Genomic DNA, 27,236 nt, shown 5'->3' on the forward strand with positions numbered 1-27,236 from the left:
TAAAAACCTAGAAAAAATAGATGATTTCATGTTAAATATAAATGAACAAAACTGACCTATGAATTCAAATACCTGAATACCCTCATAAATGCAGAAGACCTTGAAAATTGCCTCAGAGTACAGCCTCCAAAAAAATGTGTTTTCTTTCAAAAGTCAAAGAACCAAATAACTTTTATTATACTTAAGCATTCCAAAGCCTATAAAAATATGTATTTTTTTAAATTAACATTTCATACTAGCATAACTTAATAAAATTAACATAAAATAGTTCAACATGAAAATTATAGGCTCTCTGCTCCTCCAGTTCGACAGACAGCTGCATCTTCTCGTGCAGCGCCATTGGCATCCCTGACACACTATGGTGGAAGTAAAGGCCCAAGTCAATGGATTTGGCCATATTGGGCACCTGGTCATCAGCACTGCTTTTAACTCTGGTAAAGTGAATACTGTCGCCATCAATGACTCCCTCATTGACCTCTACTACATGGTCTACATGTTCCAGTATGATTCTACCCGTGGCAAATGCCATGGCAGCGTCAAGGCTGAGAACGGGAAGCTTGTCATCAATGGAATTGCCATCATCATCTTCCAGGAGAGAGATCCCACCAAAATCAAATGAGGTGATGCTGGTACTGAGTACATAGTGGACGCCACCAGTTTCTTCACCACCATGGAGAAGGCTCGGGCTCACCTGCAGGAGAGAGCCAAAAGGGTCATCATCTCTGCCCCCTCTGCTGATGCCCCCATGTTCGTAGTGGTTATGAACCATGAGAAGTAGGATAAGAGCCTCGAGGTTGTCAGCAATGCATCCTGTACCACGAACTGCTTAATGCCTCTGGCCAAGGTCATCCATGATAACTTTGGTATCGTGGAAGGACTCATGACCACAGTCCTCGCCGTCACTGCCATCCAGAAGACTGTAGATGGCCCCTCTGGGAAACTGTGGTATGACGGCTGTGGGCTAACCAGAACATCATCCCTGCATCTACTGGAGCTACCAAAGGTTTAGGCAAGGTCATCCCTGAGCTGAATGGGAAGCTCACTGGCATGGCCTTCCATGTTCCCACTGCCAACGTGTCGGTCGTGGACCTGACTTGCCATCTGGAAAAACCTGCCAAATATGATCACATCAAGTAGGTGATGAAGCAGGCATCAGAGGGCTCCCTCAAGGGCATCCTGGGCTACACTGAGCACCAAGTCATCTCCCCCGACTTTAACAGCGACACTCACTCTTCCACCTTCGATTCTAGGGCTGGCATTGCCCTCAACGACCACTTTGTCAAGCTCATTTCCTGATATGACAATGAATTTGGCTACAGCAACAGGGTGGTGAACCTCATGACCCACATGGCCTCCAAGAAGTAAGCCCCCAGACCACCAACCCCAACGAGAGTGCAAGAGGAAGAGAGAGGCCTTCCGCTGCTGGGGAGCTCCCTGCTGCACTCAGTCCCCCACCACAATCAGAATCTCCCTTACTCACAATTTCCATGCAGACCCCCTGAAGAGGGAGGGGCCTAGGGAGCCCCACCTTGTCGGTTACCATCAATGAAGTCCCCTGAGCTCACCTAAAAAAAAACACAAAAGAAAAGAAAATTATAGCCAATTTCATTTAAAATAAAGAAACAAAAATTAAAAATAACACACTGTCATAAATTAATGTAAGACTGTACTAAAATCACATTTCATTATACATTGGGGTTATTTTTAAAGTGTGAAGCTTGTTTAATGATTAAATATCTTAAATTAGTTTATTATGTGAAAATATTTTGTGAAAATATCCATAACAATAAGGATAATTATCTAATAATATAAAAATTCTAAAATTTTCAACAATTTCTAAGTATAATTTTTTAGAAGACTAGAAAGAATGAATAGCTTCTTAAAATGCTGTTTTAAATTATCTATTAGAATTCAATGGACAACATTTGTCATAATAATAACCTAGAAGGACTCATGTTAATTTTAGAAACACAAATTGCTAATGGTGAGAATACATTCTGAGCAATGCATCATTAGGCAATTTTGTCACTCTGAGAAAGTTACAGAGTGTACTTACACAAACCTAGATTGTATAGCCTAGGCTAGATGGTACAGCCTACAGCTTCTAGGGTAAAAACCTGTACAGCATGTCACTGTGCTCAATTATGTAGGCAATTATAACACAATCATCAGTTTTGTGTGTGTCTAAACATGGAAAAGACACACTCAAAATATAGTATAAAAGATAAAAAATGGCACACCTGTACAGGGCATTCACCATGAATAGAGTTTGCAGGACTGGAAGTTGCTCAGGGTGAGTCAGTGAGTGGTGAATGAATGTGAAAGCCTGTACACTACTATAGAATTTATCCCTGTACAATTAGGATACACCAAGTATATAAAAATATTTTTCTTTTTTCAATCATAAATTAATCTTAGTTTACTATAACTACTTTATAAACTTTTTTTAACTTTTTGACTCTATTGTAATAACAATTGGTTTAAAACACAAACTCATTTCACAGATGTACAAAAATATTTTGTCTTAATATGCTTATTCTATAAGCTTTTTTCTTCTTTTTTTACATTAAACTTTTTAATTAAAAACTAAGACACTAATACACACATTAGCCTAGGTCTGCACAAGGTCAGGATCATCAATATCACTGTTATCCACCTCCGCATCTTGTCCCACTACAAGGTCATCAGGGGCAATAACACACATGGAGCTGTCATCTATGATAACAATTCCTTCTTCTGGAACACCTCCTGAAGAACCTGCCTGAGCCTATTCTACCATTAATTTTCTTTTAAGATAAGTTTTAAAAGTATGCTCTAAAATCATGATTAAAAGTATAGTGTACTAAATACATCAGCCAGTTACAGTCTTTTATTATCATTATCAAGTACTACGTGCTGCACATCAATTGTATGTGTGGTACTTTTATCCCACTGGCAACACAGTGGGTTTGTTTACACCAGCATCACCGCAAACATGTGAGTAACGTGTGGCACTACGATGTTATGATGGTTATAATGCCATGATGCCACTAAGTGATAGAAATTTTTCACCTCCATTATAATCTTATGGTATCACCACTGTATCTGTGATCCACTGGTGACCAAAATGTTGTTATACAGCACATGACTGCATACTAACTGTGGTGTCATTTAATATACTGTGTGTTCTGGAAAGGACAATACTTCAGAAGATAATACAAATTGCAACGTGTAATAATTGAAAAAATAGTGTCAAGATCATAGTTTCTTGTATTTGATATGATTGAAGACTACATAAACATTGTAATAACTCTTAGAATTTATAAATATTAACATTTACTAAGAAGGCTGATTAAAATAACATAAGAATATAAGAATCCTTATTGGAATACTTAGAATAATTAGTTTGTAATATAAACTGCTGTGTACATTCTCAACCCTGTATTAAAAGACATTAAAATAATTAGAAATAAAATTTGCCAGATATTTGTGGTATAAAAAGAGATATCTAAAAATCTGACTGAAACACATAAAAGACATTTGGCTCATTGAAGAGATCTACTATGTTACTTGATAGTGCAAACTATGTATATTGTCCCTCTATTAAGCTATAAATGGGTATCAATTTTAATTAAAATTCAATTTTGGTGAGTTTAAGAGGCGTACATTAATATTTAAATTTCCCATGGGAAAGTAAATGTTCTAAAATAACCATCAGCATTTTAAAAAGAAAAAAAGGTTGGCACTGGCTATAAATATTTAATAAGTAAAGTCAAAAGAACTGTCAGATTAATCTATAAGCAGAACTGTCATCTATAAAAGAACTCAGATCTATAAGCAGAAAAATTTGGTGAATTTTATGTGGGAAAGCCTACATCCATCTTTTTCAAATATGTATATAATATATATATATTATATATTATATATATATTTAAGAGTGTAGGTGCTAAATAAAAATTTGCTGAATGAATGAATGAACAAAATCAGGTTTTAAGACAACAGTACCCCCGGCTGACACCTTGATGGCAGCCTTGTGAGATGCTCATAGCTTGAGGACCTAGCTAACCTATGCCTGAACTCCTTGCCCACAGAAACTGTGAGACAATGTTGGTGGCTTTTAAGTTGCTATGTTTTGGTGTATTTTTTATACATAAATAGATAAATAATACTCATGATAAGATGCAAGAATTAAAACAAGTTGAAGAAAATATATGAGAACATTTGTCTTCCCTTTCCCAATTGAAGGACTTCTAAACATGATGATAACTAAAGAAAATACAAAGACTGAAGATTTTATGGCATAAACATACCCAATATACAGTCTGTAAAAATATACAAATATATAACAACCATTTGGGAAATGGCTTATGGTAAATACAACAGGAAGATGTTCAATATTCTTACTAGGTTGGCGCAAAAGTAATTGCGGCTTTTGCCATTCCTTTTGTTACCTTTACTAAGAGCTTTTTCAATTAATAAGAAATAATTAAACATCACATTTTAAAAACGGGAAAAATGAATAAAAAGTCAATTTAAAAGTTAAGAACAAAATCAAAATAAGGTTTAACCCTTACTAGTCATTAACAAGCCATACATTAAAAAAAAAAAAAAACTACAGAGACAACAGAAAAACACCGATCGGATCGCTTTTCTCATTGCTGAAAGACTTGTTCTCTGCTTGCTTTGGCATTGAAATTTCTCCCATACACATACAGTTTCAGCAGGGTTATGGCAATTTTGTCTTCTTCATTTTGTCTTCATTTTCGATTTTGTCTTCTTTATTTTGATTGTACAGTGGGCCCCCAGACTTGCCTTTGTGTATTTACTTATCATATTTACCTCTTTTCTTGTCCATAGTTTCTATTTTAACTATACAATCGAAAGGTTATCTTTTAATTTGATCTTTTGAAGCTAAAACAATAGTTCTCTTTTCAAATACCAATTTCTTATGTTTTCTCAGTTTCTGATGGCGTTTGTCTTTGACAGAACAACCTGGCTGTCAACAGCTTGTATGAACTAAGAAATTTTTTTTCTATAATGAAATCTGCATGCATTTTAAATCTGCACAACATTCTTCTTACTAATATCTCTACTAAAGTGATTATTTGTTTCCCATTTCCACTGTTCTTCAATCCTTTCTACTTTTCGATCCTTAAAGCCACGTCTTGGTTTTATTTTTTATTTATTTTCTCCCAAAATCAGTCCCCAAAGAAATACATATCTCTTATATTATAGAGATAAATATTGATCTTTTTACTTTTATTAATTTTTTTGTGTGTATGTTATATAAGCAAATGTGTATCATTCTTTGGGATTATAACTTTCTCAAATACCCTCAGTCTCTCAACTGTGAGTAAAAAACATAAAAAAGAGTCGAAAAAATCCTTGACCTTCATGGCAAGCTTTTGAACTCTCGCGATTTTGTGCTTTGCATCATTCATAATCACATTTCCTTCCTCCTCCAAGAGTTGTTCAAAATCAAGAAAAATAAACACATGTACCTATTTAGATATCAGTATGAAATATACAATAATAAATGCATAAGGCATATGATTAAAAACACAATACATATGAAGTTCGAGATCCCTCCTTTCATGGTAAAAAGCTTCTTTTAAAAATCACTGCTAATATTTCTTGCCAGTAAAAAGATAATTTTAGTCAAAAATTTAAAACCTTTAAAAGAAAATAAATGAGACTATCTTGAGATACAAAATATGTTTTTAGCAGGACACCAAAAGAACAAATAATGAAGGCTGATAAATCAAAATATATTTATGAGGAAATCTGCCAAAAAATAAACAACATAAAAATAAAGTCAAAAGACACAATGCAGGATGACTGTGACAGACTACCAGTCCTCCTGAGAAACAAAGGACACTGGATAAATTAGAAAAAGACATTGCTTTGGAGAGCTACCTAGGGAACAGGGATTTGAGGAGGTCAGAGCCCACAGATAATAGCAACACACTAAGGTAAGGCTTATGCCTGGGAACTGGGATTTGAGGAGGTCATGTGTCCGGAATTGGTGGGTTCTTGGTCTCACTGACTTCAAGAATGAAGCCGCGGACCCTCGCGGTGAGTGTTACAGTTCTTAAAGGCGGCATGTCCGGAGTTTGTTCCTTCTGATGTTCGGATGTGTTCGGAGTTTCTTCCTTCTGGTGGGTTCGTGGTCTCGCTGGCTCAGGAGTGAAGCTGCAGACCTCCGCGGTGAGTGTTACAGCTCTCGAGGCGGCGCGTCTGGAGTTGTTCCTTCCTCCCGGTGGGTTCATGGTCTCCCTGGCTTCAGGAGTGAAGCTACAGACCTTTGCCCTGAGTGTTACCCCTCATAAAGGCAGTGTGGACCCAAAAAGAGAACAGCAGCAAGATTTATTGCAAAGAGCAAAAGAACAAAGCACCCACACTGTGGAAGGGGACCCCAGCGGGTTGCCACTGCTGGTTCGGGCAGCCTGATTTTATTCTCTTATCTGGCCCCACCCACATCCTGCTGATTGGTCCATTTTACAGAGAGCCCAGTGGTCTGTTTGGACGGGGCGCTGACTGGTGTGTTTACAATCCCTGAGCTAGACACAAAGGTTCTCCACATCCCCACTAGATTCGCTAGATACAGAGTGTCAACACAAAGCTTCTCCAAGTCCCCTCCAGAGTAGGTATATACAGTGTAGATTGGTGCATTCACAAACCCTGAGCTAGACACAGGGTGCTGATTGGTGTGTTTACAAACCTTGAGCTAGATAGAGAGTGCTGATTGGTGTATTTACAATCCCTTAGCTAGACATAAACGTTCTCCAAGTCCCCACCAGACTCAGGAGCCCAGCTGGCTTCACTCAGTGGATCCGGCACCGGCCCGCAGGTGGAGCTGCCTGCCAGTCCCGTGCCGTGCGCCCACACTCCTCAGCCCTTGGGTGGTCGATGGGACTGGGAGCCTTGGAGCAGGGGGCGGCGTTCGTCGGGGAGGCTCCTGCGGCACAGAAGCCCACGGAGTTGCGGGGAGGCTCAGGCATGGCGGGCTGCAGGTCCCGAGCCCTGCCCTGCGGGGAGGCAGCTAAGGCCGGGCGAGAAATTGAGCACAGTAGCTGCCGGCCCAGGTGCTAAGCCCCTTACTGCCGGGGCCGGCGGGGCGGGTTGGCCGCTCCGAGTGCGGGGCCTGTCGAGCCCACGCCCACCCGGAACTCACGCTGGCCCGCAAGCGCCGCGCGCAGCCCTGGTCCCCGCCCGCGGCTCTCTCTCCACACATCCCCGCAAGCTGAGGGAGCCAGCTCCGGCCTTTGCCAGCCCAGAAAAGGGCTCCCACAGTGCAGGGGCGGGCTGAAGGGCTCCTCAAGTGCCGCCAAAGTGGGAGCCCAGGCAAAGGAGGCGCCGAGAACGAGCGAGGGCTGTGAGGACTGCCAGCACGCTGTCACCTCTCAGTCAGAGCCCACAGATAATAGCAACACACTAAGGTAAGTCTTATGTCTGCCCCTCTTTCTCCTAATTGCATTTTCTAGCAATATGTGGTAGGAAGCTGTTGGCAGGGAGAACTTGAGCAGAGCCTTAAGCGGTGTTCTAGGACCACAAAACACACACGCACACAAATGGAGTGCAGGCACACTCAGGTGGAACTGCCCCAGTAGACATTGCAGGTTTTTAGTTGGGATGCCTGAAAGACTATATCCAGGAATAAGAATGAACTGAACATACATAAGGACTAATAAAAACTGACGCTTAGCCTTGAATAAACTTAATCCATGGTGATTGATTACAGTACTGTCAGAAGCAAAACAAAATACTCTCTAAAGGAAGAAGCATACTCTAAACCCTCTAAAATTTTTCATACACAATGTATGGAATTAAATAAAAAATCGGAACATGAATGAAAGAAAAAATTGGAATAAAAAAATTTTTAAATGACGGTAGAAACAAACTCAGGTGATAGCTATGAAGATTATCACTCACCAACTTTAAAAGAAATACGATTTATATATTAGGAAGAATATATCAATATAAAAGATTTTACTATAGATTTGGAATCTATAAAATTATATAATTAATATAATTAATTACAAATTCTAGAAATGAGAAAAATAACTGATTTAAAGCATGCAATAAATGGGTTCAAGAATAGACTAGATACACCTAAAAAGATGATGCATGATCTGAAAAATAGATTAGTAGAAGATATTCAGGATAAATCACAGAGAAATAATCAACATGAGAAATACAGAATGAATTAGAATTATACAAATAGACACAGAGAGGGAAGATTGAAAGAACAGAATACAGGCGATTTTTTGAAGACATATAATAAAGATTTTTCCATAATGAATGAAAGACATCAAACTACAGATTTCAAAGCAGTAAAAGCTCGAGAAGACTAAATACAAAGATTATCAAACCTGGGCATATCATAAGAAAAATACTAAAAGTCAAAGAGAAAAATCATAACCAGCCAGAAGAAAAAAGGCACATATTCTTCAAAGGACCCACTAAAACATTTACAATGTTTTCTTCAACAGAAATGTAAGAAACCAGAGATTAATGAAACAGAATGTGTAAAGTTCTATAACCAACTAATATGGAAATAATAAGTCCCCTGACCAAAACAAAAAATGAGAAAACTCATCTCTAAAAGATAAACTGTATAAAAAATACTAAAATAGTTCTATGGGAAGAAGAAATTTGATCTTACATACAAGAATAGGAAGTTTCAGAGGATTGAAGAACAATGGAAATGAGAAACATATCATCATTCTATCATCATTCTAATAGTAAGAGGAATGTTGTGTGTGTTTGAAATTCATGCAGATTTCGTTGTAGGTATCAGTAGAAAGAAATCCTGGATTTCACAATAAATGACAAAGACTTCTATCAAGAATGTATAAAAATTCGTTTAAATGTCAATATAAATACCAAAGATTACAAAATGATAATTCATTAAAAAATATAAGATAAAAAAATAAAACACATCTATGTATTTTATGACAATATGACATGTATATGATAGCCATAGGATGCTGTCATACATATGTCATGTTGTCATGAAATATATGGATAAGAACTTGAAGTAAAGCAAAATCTCGTGCTCTGATGGTGGGAGTGGAAATGGATACTACAATTTTTAAATAATGATTTGATGATTTTTTAAATGTTTACATATGAGAAAAGAAAGCATACTATAATGTATACTGCAACACTTTGAAATATCAAAAATACATATACAAAACAATGTCTCTCTACATGAGAATGGACAAATAAAATATATTTATATAATGAAATATTGTAAAGTAGATAAAATGAGAGAGAACTATAAATAAAACAATGGATACATCTTCAAAATATATTTTTAAGCCCAAAAATTATTGCCAGGGGGTATTTAGAGCATAACATAATTTACATAAAAATTGAAAACATACACAATACTCATATATTATAAATACATAAATATATATGTAAAGATTTAAGAGTGTGTCAGACCAGTTTTAATTCTAGAGGGAACAGAGGAAATTGCAATAAGATGAAAATACACCTTCAGGAACTTAACTGTGATTATAATGTTCTATGTCTTAAAAAATCTTAAGGAAATATAATTTTCCTGAAATGTAAGGCAGCTAATGAGTATAGGAGGCATTCTTTTATTTTGTATTCTTATTTCTTATATTTTTATAGTAATTTTATAATAAAATGCTTTTTTAAAAAAGTCTGTTATGATATGAGTAGAACCTGAAAGCAGAAAGCTAGAGGGTAAGATAATGGTCCAGGTACAAGGTGGTTATGTCTTGGACTTAACCATATGGCTTGGACAGTAGTCACCAAGTGACAAGTGGTAGGATTAAGGATAGTTTTTTTAAATTATGGCTAACAGAATTTTCCAGGGATAAGAACTGAGAAATCATAAACAACTCCTATGTTTTTGGCTTCAGCAATATATTTTATGCAGTAACGTTGAACAAGAAATAGATTCGAGAAGGAATTAAACTGGGAGTTTAAAAGGAGTAATGTCTTTAATATTAAAATTTATGGCATCTGTCAGGTGTTCAACAATATATCAAGTAGGCAACTGAATGTATAAGTTAGAGTCAAGAGTGAGATCAGGTCTGGGAATATAAATTGGGGAGTTAGCATGAAAATGATACTTAAGGCCAGGCGTGGTGGCTCGCATCTGTAATCCCAGCACTTTGGGAGGCCTAGCTGGGTGGATCACGAGGTTAAGAGTTGAAGACCAGCCTGGCCAAGATGGTGAAACCCTGTCTCTACTAAAAATACAAAAATTAGCCGTGCATGGTGGCAGGTGCCTGTAATCCCAGCTACTCAGGAGGGTGAGGCAGAGAATTGCTTGAACCTGGGAGGTGGAGGGCAGTGAGCCGAGATCACACCACTGCACTCTAGCCTGGACGACAGAGCCAGACTCCATCCCAAAAAAGAAAAAAAAAAAGATACTTAAAGCAATGATACTACTTACGGACAGAGTGAAGATGGAGTAAAGAGGGGAGTGTTAAAGACTGTTTCTTGGAACCCTACATAATTAATAGTGCCTGAAAAATGGTCTGAAGAAAGAGAAGGCAACTAAATACGTAAGAAAGAATAACCACTCCATCAAGAAACACGCTCAGGGCTGGGCTTGATGGCTTACACCTGTAATCCCAGCACTTTGGGAGGCCAAGGTGGGCAGATCACTTGAGGTCAGGAGTTAGAGAACAGCCTGGCCAACACGGTGAAAAATACAAAAATTAGCTGGGCCTGGTGGCACACACCTGTAGTCCCAGCTACTCAGGAGGCTGAGGCACGAGGATCGCTTGAACCCATGAGGCAGAGGTTGCAGTGAGCTGAGACCTCACCACTGCACGCCAGCCTGGGCGACAGAGTGAGACTCTGTCTAAAAAAAAAAAAAAAAAAAAAAAGGCTTGGAAAGTGTGGATCTAAATATTTAAAAAGGCTTTCATAAACAGATAATGTAAATGCTAAAGATAACTGTTTAAAGTGAGGGCCGTGGATTGAATTAAAGAATTAAGTAAGATGGATGAGAATTCTGTTTAAGTTTGGGGCTGTTATAGTAGCTGTATATTCTAATGGAAATTACCCAATAAGAATATATTGATGGAGAATGGGAATGGGACATAATCTTGAGCAAAAGGCATGTATGTAGGGGGCATGAGTGAATCAAGTGCACAGGGAGGAAGACTGTGTGGGAACATATGCAGATAGTTGCTAAATTTGCAAGTGGAAAGATGATTCAGTTCTCATCTGATTTCTTCTATTTTCTTGGTGAAATAAGAAGTGTTATATACTAAATTGTGTACCCCACCCAAAACTTACGTGTTGAAGCCCTAACCTCCAATGTGACTATATTTGGAGACAGAGTATATAAGGATGTAATCAAGGTTAAATGAAATTATAAGAGTGGGGCCTTGATCTAATAGAATTTCTATCATTATAAGAAGAGACATCAGAAAGCTCTCCATCCCTCAGATCCCACCCACACACAAAAATTATGTGAGCACCAGGCAAAACGACAGCTGCCTCCAGCGCAAGAGAAGAGGCTTCCAAATGAAAGCTACCTTTGGCCAAGCAAAATAATACAAGAAGCAATATTATCATCTGAAAGTAGAAAAGGAAAGGGATGATGAAAGTTTGAAAGAGAACTGAGATAGTGATCTCAGAGAGTGGGATAGTGAATTAGGGAAAGAAATTTACCTCTGGGCCATACTGAGGACTCCATAAATGTGGGTGGAGTGACTGAACTAGAGGAAATGAAAGGAAATAATTCAGAGAAGCATTTGAGAGTAGAATGAGTGTGGAGTTTGAGGGCACATTAGAAGTGACAGGGTGATACAGATTTGATGTTCAGAGGTATGTGGGACTAAATGAGTGGTGACTGGTGACTTGTAAATCCTAGAATTCTGCTCAATATGGAGGAAAGCCTGCAAGTTATATGAGGATGAGTACTAATGGTCACTTAATGGGAGATGGGCAATATTTTGAAATGTAATTGTTCAACTTCTCTTATATATTTATATCCCTTTTGGTATTAAATGCTGGTAGGGGGATCTCTCCCCTCTTCATTAAGTAATTAAGTAATATTACCCTTTTTTGCTTGAATGATGGGAAATGCAAACTAATTTGCATGTCCCAATGAAATAGTTTCTCACAGGTTAATTCCTAATTATTGGTTTTGAGTATAATAATTTTTAATCAGCCTCATTCCTTGTTCTTATTCTTTTGGGCCTTATTTCAATGGACTGCTTGCACCGATGCTATTTATTATAAGCTTCCTCTGTCACTTTTTGATGCAGTCAGAGAAAAAATGTTAGTCATTTATTTTAGCTCTTACATTATTTAGAGCTCACCTTTCTTACTTGAATAGCTTTACATCTTCTCTTGCCTTATTTGAAAAATGTCAATTACAGAAATATCTACTTATCTAACTCTGGCTCAGGTTTACCTCCCCAAGTTCAACTCTTCCGATTTGAGCCCCAACTATTAAAATCAGAACTTATTTCCTCTTTTTTAGGTCCTTCAATGAATCAAGCCTTCCTTGGACATTTCTACATGCTGTTTTATTTTCAACATTCTCTTCACTCTTTCCTCTTGAATTTAACTATCAAAGGTTTCCCTTTAGAGGTCAATTATTTCTTGACCTCTTGACTTCTCTGTGTTCTTATTTTCTTATCAGATCAGATTGAGGGCTTGCTGTGCTTCTGCAAATCCTCCCCTATCACAGCCCTTATGATGCTATATTTTAATTATTTGTTTATATAATTTACTCCTTACTATATCATCACCTCCATGAAAGTAAACAATTTGTACCTTTTGCTTATCAGTACATCCTCCAGACTATAAACGCTTAATTCACATTTCTTGAATAAATGTATGTATGCTGCTTCTGACCGAATACATTAGAAATATTTTAATTAACAATCTTAAAATGTCTACTTTTTATATTATAACTTGTATATGAGTCCTGGTCAGTAGCCATACATTCCATCCAAAATAGCAGTGATGGTTATGAAATTATTCATTGAAAACTTTATTTCCTGTGTTATACAGATAATTTCCTAACTTTCTGCTACATTTTAATTGCCTGAATTTGAAGGCCAGCAGTATAAGGGAAATTTTATTGGTCAGATTACTATGCTAGATTTATTCAATTTTGTTTTACTTAACTGTGGTATAAAGAGTTTCAATTAGCACAGTGGCAGCGATAAAATCCTTTGTCAATACATTATAGCAATATTCTAAGCATGAATAAACTTTATTAGGGACACAAATCATTAGTAATGAAGTGGTCCTTTGACAGATTTTAAAAAAAAAAACCTTAACACAGCAGAATGAGCTTACATGCATTTTGCTTATCAAGTGGAGACTGGGAATGAGTTGCATTGTCAAGCAGGCTGCAGACTATCAAAGTCAGTAGTTGCCCCAAACTTTTCTGAATATAAAAGCTTGAGTTATCTGATTCTTCTTCCCTAGTTTATAAAAACTTCAATAAATTTTTTTCAGAAGTAATAAATTAAAATTATAGAAAGTTAAATTATGCATTTTTAGTTGATTATCTTATTAGATGTTAAGGCTAAAACTCAGTGGATGAAGTGATTTTCCCGAGGTCTTATACCTTATAAATGACACAAATGCACCTAGTATCCAAATGTTCTGACTCATAGTGATTTATATCTAGATTGAAGTCCCTGCTTGGATTATTGGTTCCCGAATGTATGTGTCACGCTACCACGTAGAAATTTACAAATTTGTCTTCCTCCTTCTCGTCTAATTTATATTTTCCTGAAGAAATACCTATACTCAGACCCCTGTTTCTAATATATATAGGATATTAAACTCAATTGAACACATGTAGGCATAGATACCAGATTACAGGTTATGCTTCATTATAACATAATTGATCCTTGGATTAGTACATTCTCATGCTGCTAATAAAGACATACCTGATACTGGGTAATTTATAAAGAAAAGAGGTTTAATTGACTCACAGTTCAGCATGGCTGGGGAGGCATCAGGAAACTTACAATCATGGAGAAAGGGGAAGCAAACACATCCTTCTTCAGATGGCGGCAGCAAGGAGAAGTGCAGAGCAAAGTGGGGCAAAAGCCCCTTAGAAAACCATCAGTTCTCGTGAGAACACACTCACTATCATGAGAACAGTATGGAGATGACCACTCCTGTGATTCAATTACCTCCCGCAAGATCCCTCCCATGACACATGGGGATTATGGGAACTACAATTCAAACTGACATTTGGGTAGGGACAGAGCCAAACCATACCATTAAATCTTCATAATATGGGGACTATTCTCCTGCAGGGATAAGAATTATTGTGTATTAATCTCATTTAGAATATAAAATATTTGTAACTATTTATTTCAGAGTTAATAGAAACCTCAAATTATGTATTTTTAAGGAGACAATGTTGTTTATTTTATTAAACATACATAGAGGAATTGAAACAAATGGATAGAAAAGTACAAAGTGGGTCCTGACACAGCAGCTGTCATGACCAGAAAATTAACTGAGTACTATTTTTTTTTAAAACAGGCTATTGTACTTGAAAATACTCTATTAAATAAGTTGGACATTTCACCTACAAACTTATTTAAACGTTAATTTGCTGAGCAATTCCTATAATTTAAAAATAGTTTAAAGGTAAGTTTTAACAGAGCCCATTTGCAAATCTTTATGAAATCTTATTTTAAATTAATGAGATTTTACTGTAATAAGAAAGAATTTAAAGTCCTTATTTTTTATTGTTGTATTTACATAGCTTAATCTTGTATTCATTTTCCACTTACCTAAAAGCAACTTCATGTTACAGTTTTTCTACTCTTGTAAACAGCAGATTCATGTCAGAGATTTTCTCTCTAAAATCCAGAATGTTAAATATAAATGATGATCTACTCATTTCTGACTTTACTAGCTATTCTCATTAACAATAAGTTGTTTAAAGGAATGACAGATATAACCACAAGGAGATATAAAATTCTTGTGTGGATGGCTAGTTTGATTTTGCTATACCAGTACCTTAGTCCTCCTAAGTATTTACATTAAATTCCATTTAAATGAATTTTCTTTTGAGATCTGAGAATGACTTTTTAAACTAAGAGAATTATAGATATTTTTCCTTGAGTCATACAAATGAGAATACAGCATTGTGATTTGAATGTAATCTGTGCAGTAACATTGCAAAGGTTCAAATCACAGTTCAGCTGTTAGTTGTGAGATTTCCGCCTATTTACTGCATCACCTTTACATTTCTCCAGGTGTGAACAATGATGCTATTAGAATCTCTAAGGATTAAATGAGATAATCAAATAAAGCAGTTAGGACAGTGACTGACACACAGTATGCACTGAACACCTAACTATTAAAGTTTATCAACTCTTATGATTTGAAAATTAATGACTGAGACAATATTGTCCTTTAAAAATTAATTATGGTACAAAAATGAATCAAATGAAAAAAAGCCTCAAAATGTAAGTAAGGTGGCTTTGAATAAAGATGACAGATATTTGTAATGTATTTCACCCCTTGAGCATCATTGAATACAACAAAATAAACATATAATGAAAAGAATCAAACTCCATAGTCAAAGCAGAATAAAGTAAATTATCAAAATCTAAAGCACCAGTCAAGAAGAATATAAATCCAATAGGGAAACTGGAATAAAACAAGAAGTCGAACTCAGAGCTTGGAGCTCCTCAAAATCAGAAAAGATATGGACTGAAAAAAAAAAAAAAAAGAGCTCTCATCATTGAAATGTCCCTATTATGGCAAGACACTCCCTAATTGGGAAATGCCCCCTGCGTCCTCCCCACTGTACCCAGAAAAGAGCAACAGATCACCACTGCACCCTGCAAAGCAGCTAGTGAGGTTTTCGAAAACATGCTCACCAGCTCTCTTTGGTTACTATCGTAAGGTTTACAAACTGCAGATATGGAAGAATGAAAAAGGGAGAGAAAAATGAGCACATCATGGAGATCCTGAAATTAAAAGGGGTTGATGGAAGGTATATGATAACTTCATGCTGAGGGAGTATACAAGACTGATAGTTGAATGGAAGAGTAGAACATTCCTCTTTCCCATGTCTCCTTCTCCACACAATTCTGCAACAGTATTTGAAGAAACAGCTAGCTCACACTCAACAGTATTACTAGAAAGGAAGGTGTTTGGTGACAAGGTATACATAGGAATAGAGGAAGAGGAAAATACAGGAAGCAGAATGCAAATGCATACCTGATGCAAAATGGGAAAGCACTCTAAAAAGAGAGATATTCTTGAGAGTCACAAGTAAACATACAATTAATGTTTCCAATGATAAGGAAGCTTTGCAGCTTGGAATTTATCCTTTTTTCACCTGCATTCTTAAATGATAGCTTAGCTATGTATAAAATTATACAATGAAAATATTTAAATTTCACACTTGGATGGTAATAATTTATTTTACATCCGATCTCTAAGTATTACTGATGAAAAGTCTGCTGAAAGTCTTGCTATCGGTAACTCTTTTATACCATAAAGTAAAATTTATATATTTTAAGATTTTCCTTTGTCTTTCCTGTTCTCTGGTTTCAACACCTAGTTTCTCAGTGGATATAATTAATATCTTCCAAGTAAATGCTCCTAGTTTCTTTTGGTCTCTTTTTCAGTTTGTTTTTGAAAACTGTGTTGCCTCATTTATTTATCCATTTTCCTTTTCTAAAAATAGTATTAAATAAATCTTGAAATTTTCCTAATCTTCTGTATCTCTTGCCTTCTCTTTGATATTTTCTGCCTCTCTTTTGAGCTATTTCTTTAGATTATCTTCCAATTCACTTATTTTATTTACAACAATATTAATCTGGCTACTTACCATATCTGTTCCACATGCCATGGCTATACTACTTGTTTATAGATGGTACATTACTGCATTTTTCTCATACTTCTTTTTGTTTGTCTTATAACTTCAATATCTCTTTATTAGCTCTGAAAGTTTCAGTTCCATATACTTATTTTTAAATCTCTTAAGATTATTTTATTCTGTAGTACTTGGGGCTTAAATACTCTCAAACGTTGCATCTGTTGGTTCTTTCTCCTTGTGTATTTTGCAATTTCCTACGTGAATTTATTCTCTGGCATATCATGTTCTATGAAATTAGGTGACCTTGGTTTTGGAGTCTTCTCTAAAGATCAATTTTGCCTTGTCTAAATGTGACCTTACAGTTTTTCACCTATTATCAAATAGTTTTTATTGTAAATAACTCAGCTCAGACTTCTGTATAAACAGCATACAGTTGTGTAGATCATACATTGAAAAAGAGCACCCAACTGAGGGGATACCAGTGCCAGAAATTCAGTCTTGTGCATTAATCAAGCCGTGTATTCTGGTGTGAAAAGGCAATCATCCAGAAAAAGAGACACTTTTTTCACAATTCATGCAAGGAACTATTATGGGCTGGAATCAGTCCTGCTCATCTACCCATGACCCAAGCAGATTTTTAGTTTACTTATCACTTTTCCTGAGCTACTGGATGCTGTGTTTCCTAGCATATTGAACAAATAGCCCTTTGTGGCTGCCAATTTTTCACAGAAATCTCAGGTTTAGCTCATGGGTTTCACAGGCCAGATGATCATCATCCAATATTGCATGGACATTTCAACCTTAGCATCCAGTTTTAAGGCCTGTATGTAGACTTTGTACTTTGTTGAGACACTAATTATCAAATACCACTCACCATTCTGTCTCTGTTATCTCTGGCACTTAGGTATTTCACTTTCTTACGATTTTTTGTCTGCTTCTTATGTTTTATCTAAGAGACTTGTTTGGAAAGAAAAATACTAGCCCACCAAATCTAGTAGAAACTTAGTACTTTCTTTTTGAATTCATTACCATTTTCTTCATGGACATCAAAATCTCAATGTTACCCTCACTTCACTGGCTGCTTCTTTTAAATCTCTATTCTGAAAAATAATTTTTCTAATTTCGTTGACTCTTCTACCTTGGTTCTAATCCTTTGTTGTGGATTAATCTGTTGTTAATATGGTACATTTTTTAATGTGGACAAATGGTAGGATTATTAAAATTATGTTAAAAATTCTAAATCCTTAAAGATATGACAATTCTTAGTGCTCATTTGTTTCCTGGAAAGAGGTTGTATCTCCAAGAGGGAAGGCATGGAGGAAGTTTGGTGATTATCCAATCCTTTTCTTTTGATCAATCATATCTCCCTGGAGTCGTAACTTCTATTCAAAGTGCATACCAGTAATGTTACTCTTTTCTTTACATTTTAGTATATATAGTATTGTAAAAGTAACATGTTCTCATTATAAAAAAATGGAAAAAATATAGAAATGTTTTTTAAAAATTAGTTCCATAAAAATAAATAAATAAATGTACAACCACAATTTCCAGCCCTTGGTTACTAAATGTTACTGATATTTCTTGATTATCATTTCAGTAATCTTTCTATATTCATATTGAAATGAATAAAGAGATGTACAAAATTTTCTAGTTATTTTATTTAAATGATTTTAAAATGTCATGTTTAATTAAGTTTAATTTGTGTTTAAATTTCTAAGAAGAAAAAGAAACTGAAGGATAGATACCTAATAGTCAGCCAGGACCACCCTAAAAGGTATTCTTCCGACATAATTACACTTAATGTAGTGACTGTCAATATTTTACATATAACCTTTGAAATTTCTTCATAGACAGATAGGTAAACTGTATCTTAATAATACTCAGAAAAGAGGACTAGCTGTGATACTTTATTATCCAAAGACCTGTAACTACCTGAAACTTAAATCTCCAAAATGAAACTCTTGATCTCCTCTGCCAAACCTGTTCTTCCTACCACCTGCAAATCTCTGAAATGGTAAATTTATTCTGCATAGTATTCAGGCAAAAAATTTTTGTCATTTTTTGTCTCTTTACTTTTCCTTATACCCCAAATCCAATCCTGCCTGTTTTATTTTCTAAATATACCCATAACCCAAACACTTTTCATAGCAACTTAATTATAATCCTGGTCCAAATCACTATTATCATCCATGAGAAACTATTGAAATAGCATATTTTACTGCAATAGCATATATTATTAGCATGGTCTATTTTGCGTACAGAGCTAGCTGTATGGGCTAATCTCATGGTCTGCTGGTAGAGCGGATTGTATCTACTATAAGTAAAAATTTCTGAGAGATTTCCTGGAAATGTAGGAAATAAGAAATACATCTTCAAGAATGTAGATAATTAATTGTCAGTGTATGATGACTTAATAAATTTCTCTAATCAAATAGTATGGACCAAATGAATTCAGTGAATGATTCTAAAATAAAAAAGAAGCAGACAACAGAATCAAGGGCTGGAGAGGAAAGGATGGACTACTCTGAAGATCTACAGACACCAAACAATAAATCTTGTGAAAATGATTCCAGCAGAAATGACCCTAATAACATAATGGACCACAATCCAGTGGTATTGAGTTCCTTCAGGAATAATCTGGTGAAATGTGAAGCCAGAATACAAATGGCAGAGTAACAGAGAGAGTGGCAGCAGCCACGGAAAAGTGTAGTGGAGACTCAACAATTTAGAATGAGGAGATATAGGAAATTGAAGGAAATAACTAAAGTACACTAGAAGGAGAAAGCACAATTTAAAAAAAAAAAAGCTTTCTGAAGAACTTATGAGGATGGTAAAGGATATGAAAACCTACTTTCCATCATGGAGACATAGTAAACCATATTCTTTCTATGCCTTCAACCATGTCCTTCACTGTGTGGACAGCATGCAAGCAAACAGTGAGATTTTCCAGTTAAAACTCACTACCTCTAGCACATACAACTATGTTCAACTTGAGTTGCTAGACACTGTTGATTCAGAACATGCTTCCAAAAACACAGATACTCTTGTGGCAATTTTTTATTGCTGTCTAGAAGGTTAGTCCTGAAATTGTGTGTGTGTGTGTGTGTGTGTGTACATACATATATATCTTGGAGTCCTCTCACTTTGCTGAAATGTGTGCCTTTAATATATGAGAGTGTCCTATACACATAATACCCAGTCTCAGCTTTCTTTCTGGAGCAACTATACCTGCAAAAGTATCTTCACAGCATGCGTATGCTCCAGTGAAATTCTTTTTTTTTTCTTTCATAACCCATGGAGGTAAAGACACAGAAGAAGAGAAATAATACAGTAGTCCCACCTTATCTGTGGTTTGGCTTTCTACAGTTTCAATTACCTACAGTCAACTGTGGTCAGAAAATATTAAATAGAAAATTCCAGACATAATTCATAAGTTGTAAATGTATACAGTGTTCTGAGTAACCTGATGAAATGTTGGGCAGTCCCACCCTCTTCTGCCCAGAGTATCTGCTCTATAGGTGCTCCCTGATTGTTAGTCACTTAGGGTTATCACCTGTCCCAGTATTTCAGTGATTTTGCTCAAGAAACCCTTACTGTATTTCTTAATGGACCCAAAGCACAAGAGTAGTAATGCTAACAATTAGATATACCAAAGAGAAGCCACAGAATGCTTCCTTTAAGTTGTTAAACTTAATAAGGAAAGAAAATATATATATATATATATATACTAAGCTGGCTAAGATCTGCATTGTAAGAACCAACCTTTATCTGTGCAATTGTGAAGAAAAAAAATTTATGCGTAGCGTACACAGGGTTTGGTACTATCCTCGATTTCAGGCATCAACCAGGCATCTTGAAATGTAGTCCTCATGGTTAAGGGCAGGCTACTTATTACTTAATCTACATTATTCTCCTTTAGCCCTATATACACAGCTTTATCCTAACAGAATCTGAATCTTGCTGTCTCACACTGGTTAAGAAGATTCACTCTGGCTATGGAGCTCCTCAAATACTAGTGGATAAAGTAATTTTTACCACCACACACACTCCAAAGTGTGTTTTTCTTTAATAGAGTGGCAGTTTAGATAGTGGTGTCTTTGCTGGGTGACTGTCCTCAAGATCTGGTTGGAATATCATTCTTAATATATTTGCATACAGGATATAATTCCTTGTTGATACATACCAAAAAGCCTTGATGTTTGTAGGCCACCTTCTCTTTGAACATTCATTCACTACATTTTGTATTCAAATGGAGACCACAAAGGGAGAGATTTTACTGGGGCACCAAGAAACTCTGAGGAAGATAAATATGTTCTTTATCATGATTATTGTAATGTTTCCTAGATGCATACGTAACAATTTATCAAACGTTGCTTTTTAACAAGATGTGGTTTATCATACATCAGCTATACCCCAATAAAGCTGTTAAAAAAAGAATTATGTTGGAAACTTTTATAATAACTGGCGTTTTCTTTTAACTGCATTCTGAGAGTTTATTTTCTTAATGTACTAGGATTCTGTGTAAAACACCAGAAAGAGCAGGAGAGCTAGAAATGTAAAATATAAACTTAACTTCTGGTGGTAATTACATTTTAGCTTGAGAACTGGAAAACAACAGACAGTAAATAGTCTGTATGCACATATGAAAATTGTTTATGAATACCATGGTGGAGATTTAGTAAAGTACTATGGCTCTCCTAAGAATTTTGTATTTCTGCCAAAGGCTTTTATGAAAACTCTAGAGAAGATTTAGGTAAAGTAAACCTAGTGAGGGGAATAAATAAAATGGTGTCTCGTTATTCTTTTCAGTTGTGTGATTCTTACTCTCCACTTTCATTGAACCATGGGAAGCTGCTGCACATTGAACAGAGAAGGTTATGTTAATTTGCTAAAGACACAAAGAAATAAAAACAATCTACACTTTTTTTTTTCTGACTAAATCCTTTGTTTTTTAAAAAAAAGAGTTGGTGTATTTTCTCATTCACTTATTTTCTGGGCAGTCTCCATCTCTAATCTGTAATTTAAGGCTAAAGGTTCTATTAAGTCTTAGAATTTGAATCAAGTAATTTTTGTTTTTCATTTTTACTTGAGTGCATTAAAAACTATGACATTAAAAAATCCACTAGCAGTAGTGAACAAAGATGTTATTGTAAATCTTTTATTGTTGGTATTTGTAGATATTGTGGAGCTAATTGTTTATTGTTGCCAAAAATATTTCAATGATGTGCAAAGAACTGGAGAAGGAAATACATGATAAAAAATTAAAAGCCTAAGACTAGAAGGCTAAAGGGTACTCAAGAAGTCATCAAAGATATAATCACCAGTATTCATTTTTACCAAAGATAAAACAGAGTCCTAAATGACACTACCTAATAAAGAATATAAATTGCATACCTGAGGACTGTTTCCAGGTTCTGAAAATTATTAGCTTCTGAAATATATTTCTGAGGCAAAGATAGGTGGCATAGAATCTTATTTGTCTGAGCTATTTTCAGGGTAGCATGCTCAGAAGTCTTGTGGAGAGACTTTTTTTTTTTTACCATTGCTTATGTGAAAGCCAGTCAAAATATGACCAAAAAAATTCATACTAATACCTCATTTATGTGACATTTTATGTTTTTATGTCATATAAGGATTTTATAGATAAGATTAAGAACAGGAGTTCCAGCATATAACAAAATAAAAGCAAAATATGACAAAGCAACAATTAACATTACACTGTACAAGGAAAAGCTGAAGGTATTTTTTTTTTCTAAGAACTGGAACAAGACAAGGGTGCTCACTCTCGCCACTCTCATTCAACAGAGAACTGAAAGTCCTAGCCATAGCAATTAGGCAAAAGAAAGAAAGAAAGTATCCAAATTAAAAAGAAGAAAGTTGAATTATCTCTCCTTGCCAACATGACCTTAAATAGAGAAAAACCTAGATTTCACCAAAAAAAACTTTTAAAATGGATAGATGAATTCAGTAATGTTGCAGGATACAAAATCAACATACAAAAATTAGTAGCATTTTTGTATACCAGTAATGAACTAGGTGAAAAAGAATTCAAGAAAGCAATTTCATGTATAATGGCTACCCAATAAATAAAATACCTAGGAGTAAATTTAACAAAGGAGATGAAAAATGTCCATCAAGGAAACTATAAAACAATGATGAAAGAAACTGAAGGGGACACCCACAAAAATGAAAAGACATCTCATGTCATAAATTGGAAGGGGAAATATTGTTAAAACTACCACACTACTCAAAGTGATCTACAGATTCAATGCAACCCCTATCAAAATACCAGTGGCATTCTTTACAGAAATAGAAAAAATACAATCCTAAAATTTGTACAAACCACAAAAGATACCAAATAGTCAAAGTAATCCTGAGGAAGAAAAACAAAGCTGAAGGCATCACATTATCTGTGTTCAAAATATTCTACAAAGCTATAGTAACCAAAACAGCATAATAATTATAAAAATAGACGCATAGGTCAATGGAACAAAAGCCCCATATTAATCTATTTATAGCCAACTGATTTTTCACAAAGGTGCCAAGAACATTTATTGGTCTTTTCAATAAATGGTGCTGGAAAAACTGTATATCCATATGTAGAAGAATGAAACTAGACTCCTACCTCTCACCATATAAAAAATCAGCCCAAAATGGACTAAAGACTTAAAGACCCGAAACTATGAAATTACTAAAAGAAAACATAGAGAAAATACTCTGGGACACTGGTTTTGGCCAAGAATTTATGGCTAACATCTCAAAAGCCCAGGCAACATAAGTCAAAATAAACAAATTAGATTATATCAAAATAAAAAAAACTTCTGCACATCAAAGGAAAGAATCAATAGTGAAGAGACAACCTGCAGACCAGAAGAAATATTTGTAAAGTGTTCATCAGACAAGGAATTAATATCCAGGATATAAAAGAAACTCAACAGTCAAAAAATAGTAATCCAATTAAAAAAGAGCAAATGATCTGAATAGAAAACTCTCAAAAGAAGACTTACAAATGTCCAAGTCTGTGAAAAAAAAAATACTAATCACTAACGATCAGAGAAATGCAAGTCAAAACCAAAATGTGATATCATCTCATCCCAATTAGAATGGCTACAAAAAAAGGCTAAAATTAGCAAGTGCTGTCGAGGATGCAGATAAAAGGAGACTCTTTTTATACACTGTTGGTAGAAGTGTAAATTAATACAGCCATTATTAAAAAAAAAAAAGTAGGGAGTTTCCTCAAAAAGCTAAAAATATAACTACCATATGACCGGGCAATCCCACTGCTGGGTTTGTATCCAAAAGAAAGGAAATCAGTATGTCAAAGAGATATATGCGCTACTGTGTTTATTTCAGCATATTGACAGTAGCAAAGATATGGAATCAATTTAAGTGCCCATCAATGGCTGAATGAATAAAGAAAATGTGATATATACATCCAATGGAATAGTATTCGGCTATAAAAAGAATGAAATCCTGTAATTCATGGCAATATGGGTGAGCCTGGAGGACATTATGTTACATGAATAAGTCAGGCAAAGAAATATAAAATGCTCTCACTCATATATGGAAGCTAAAAAAGTTAATCTTGTAGAAGTAGAGAGTAGAATAGTGGTTACTAGTGGTTGAAAAAGGTATATATAGTTAACTAGTTGGCTATAACTATAGTTAACTATAGTCTTTGTGTCCATTATTTTCAATGTTTATTTGAACATATGTATCTTTTACATTTTCCTTTGGATCCTAGAAGAAATATTTTTTTTTCTATTTTTTCCCATTATTCATTGTTTTCATTCAGTTTAACTGCTTGCAAGGTGATTTTTAATTTTGTTTCGGGGTTTTAAGATTTTAATTTTATTCCTAAATTTAAATATTTTGTTAAATGGTTTTTAAGTAAAAAGGTTGGTTATTGCAACAAATACAATAATGTTAAATAAACAATTATCTATCTGTCTTCTATTTGTATTATGTATCTACCTATTTTGTGTTTTTAGTAGAGACAGGGTTTCACCATATTGGCTAGGCAGGTCTCAAATTCCTGACTTTAGGTGATTCACCCACCTTGGCCTCCCAAAGTGCTGGGATTACAGGCGTGAGCCACTGTGCTTAGCTTAACTTTAATTTTTAAAAATATTCCATCCAAAAATTTATAAGACTAAAACAATTGAAATGGCATACACTTTTACCTAAATTTACAAATTGTTAATACTATTATAATTTTTATGAGCCAGCTGAAATAATTAGTGGGCATTGTAACCTCACATCTCTCAAACTTAGAACAAAGAAATCATATTCCCTAATTTTGTACAATTTTTAAATTCAAGTTTAAGTTTAATAACATATTATTTGATATAATTCATATTAAAATTTTTACAATGCCTCCATTCACAATTTGTACGATTATTTTTTCTGATCCACAATACAGTCCAGGATCATGAACTGCATTTATTTTATGCCCTTTAAATTTTCTTTAATCATGCACAGTTTCTTTGTCTTTCTTAAGCTGACTTTCTTTTTTAGGAGAACAGGCCAAATGTTTTGGAGAATGTTCCTCAGTTTGTAACTATTAATTATTTTCCCAAGATTAGATTCAAGTCAACTATTTTTGGCAGGAATACCAAAAAAGTGATATCTTCCCAGAGTATCATGTCACACTAATTGTGTCCCATTATTTGTCATGAAAATGTTGATTACTTGGTTACTGTGGTGGCTATCAGATCACTCCACTGTAAAGGCACTTTTTCCTTTCTAATTAATATGTAACTTATGGGGAGACACTTTGAGATTGTATAACTGTCCTGTTAACTCATTGGTTTTAGCATCCATTGTCTGAATAATTATTTTGGAGATAGTTTTAATTCTTGACATGCTTTATGCTTCCACTAACTTTCCTGAAGCAAAGCTTTCCCCAGGCTGATAGCTCTGGTCTCTTTCAAAGCCTCTTTAACTTTCATTTCAATTCCTCCAGGTCTCAGACATGGTGTCCATATTTCCCCCTTTGCTTTCTCTCTGAGAGTGGCATTTATCTGCATTCCCCTCTTGCTCAGACAGGGCTGCATTTTTCTCTTCTCCATGCAGTTTCTGCTTGATATTTCGTTCTGGCATGGCCTCCGGAGCTGGCTGTCCAGATTTGAGCTGTGTATTTCTCCACTTGCACATAAACTGTTAAAGTGTTTTGTTTCAGAGTCGCATTACAGGTCTGATGACCATGGGTGGTTTTATATGTCTTTCCTGGATTTTCTTGAAGAGGGAAAAAACAAAAACAAAAAAAAAATTGAAAGAGAGATTGAGAGATAAAGTAACAGATAGAAACTGAGAAAAATAGAGACAGAGAGAGGCAGAGAGACAGTGGTTAAGAGGATGAACAAAGCATCAGAAGGAAATAAAATAGCATGTAATAGAATAAATATTTTATTGTTATTTTTGCCCCATATTAGGTCAGAATTTACTGAATATCTAACTTATCTTACCACTTAATTTGGTAAAAACATGACCAAGTTAACAAGAGTTATTTCTATAGGTGGCAGATGAATTTCCTGTTTTCAGAAGCCATCTTAACACTGCGTTTCTTTCTTTTTTTTTTTTTTTTAATTATACTTTAAGTTCTAGGATACATGTGCACAACGTGCAGGTTTGATACGTAGGTATACATGTGCCATGTTGGCTTGCTGCACCCATCAACTCATGATTTACATTAGGTATTGCTCCTAATGCTATCCTTCCCCCAGCCCCCCACCCCCCGACAGGCCCCGGTGTGTGATATTCCCCACCCTGTGTCCAAGTGATCTCATTGTTCAATTCCCACCTATGAGTAAGAACATGCGGTGTTTGGTTTTCTGTCCTTGTTAACACTGCATTTCTTTATTTGATAAATTGCACAAAGATCCAGGATTTAAAATTGTTGATGAATGTGAATGTAAAACGAAAAACATATACAAAATAGTTTATGTTAACACACCACCAAATATTTTATGTTATGCTTTTCTTATAAATATGTAACTTTGTCTCAAATGTATATGACACCAATTTGTAATGAAAAAAAGAACAAATCCTTAGTTTGATTTCAAGATGTTTCTCACTTGCTATATTTAACTAAGAAAGCTACTAATAGCCGATATATGGAGTTTTAGGGAATTTTCAAGAGGTGCATTCAGGCTTCTCTGATGTTTACTCATCCTTACACTCCCACACTTAAGGAATTTCTCTGTATGTATTAAACTTAATGTTTTTACTAATGCATAGAATCGGACTTATTTAAATGGTTCGGTGACATAAAAGTATTAAGAGTGTATGAGTCACTAGTTCTCTCTAAAAATCTTCTGTAATAAATGAACTGTGGCAATCAAGTTTCCAAATTCTGTTAAGCATAAAATGTAAAGTTTGACTATTTCAACCTAAGAAATACATTCAGGCATTTTTATTTTACAATAGTGAGATGTTA

At 35.2% G+C, this 27,236-nt stretch overlaps 1 long non-coding RNA gene and 1 pseudogene across 2 annotated transcripts in view; both read left to right on the forward strand.

Annotated features, from left to right (window-relative positions):
• The first annotated feature begins 358 nt into the window (after positions 1 to 358).
• Positions 359 to 1,365, forward strand: LOC101153505 (glyceraldehyde-3-phosphate dehydrogenase-like; annotated as a pseudogene).
• A 5,457-nt stretch (positions 1,366 to 6,822) lies between these two features.
• The window catches only part of LOC129523766 (uncharacterized), a 148,352-nt gene continuing 127,938 nt past the window's right edge, over positions 6,823 to 27,236 (forward strand). For both annotated transcript variants that reach the window (XR_010134512.1, XR_008667372.2), the window contains exon 1: positions 6,823 to 7,418. This is a non-coding gene — a long non-coding RNA (uncharacterized lncRNA). The remainder of the gene's footprint in view (positions 7,419 to 27,236) is intronic.

The sequence above is a fragment of the Gorilla gorilla genome, chromosome 6 (genome assembly GCF_029281585.2).
Source record: "Gorilla gorilla gorilla isolate KB3781 chromosome 6, NHGRI_mGorGor1-v2.1_pri, whole genome shotgun sequence".
NCBI classification, from domain to species: domain Eukaryota; kingdom Metazoa; phylum Chordata; class Mammalia; order Primates; family Hominidae; genus Gorilla; species Gorilla gorilla.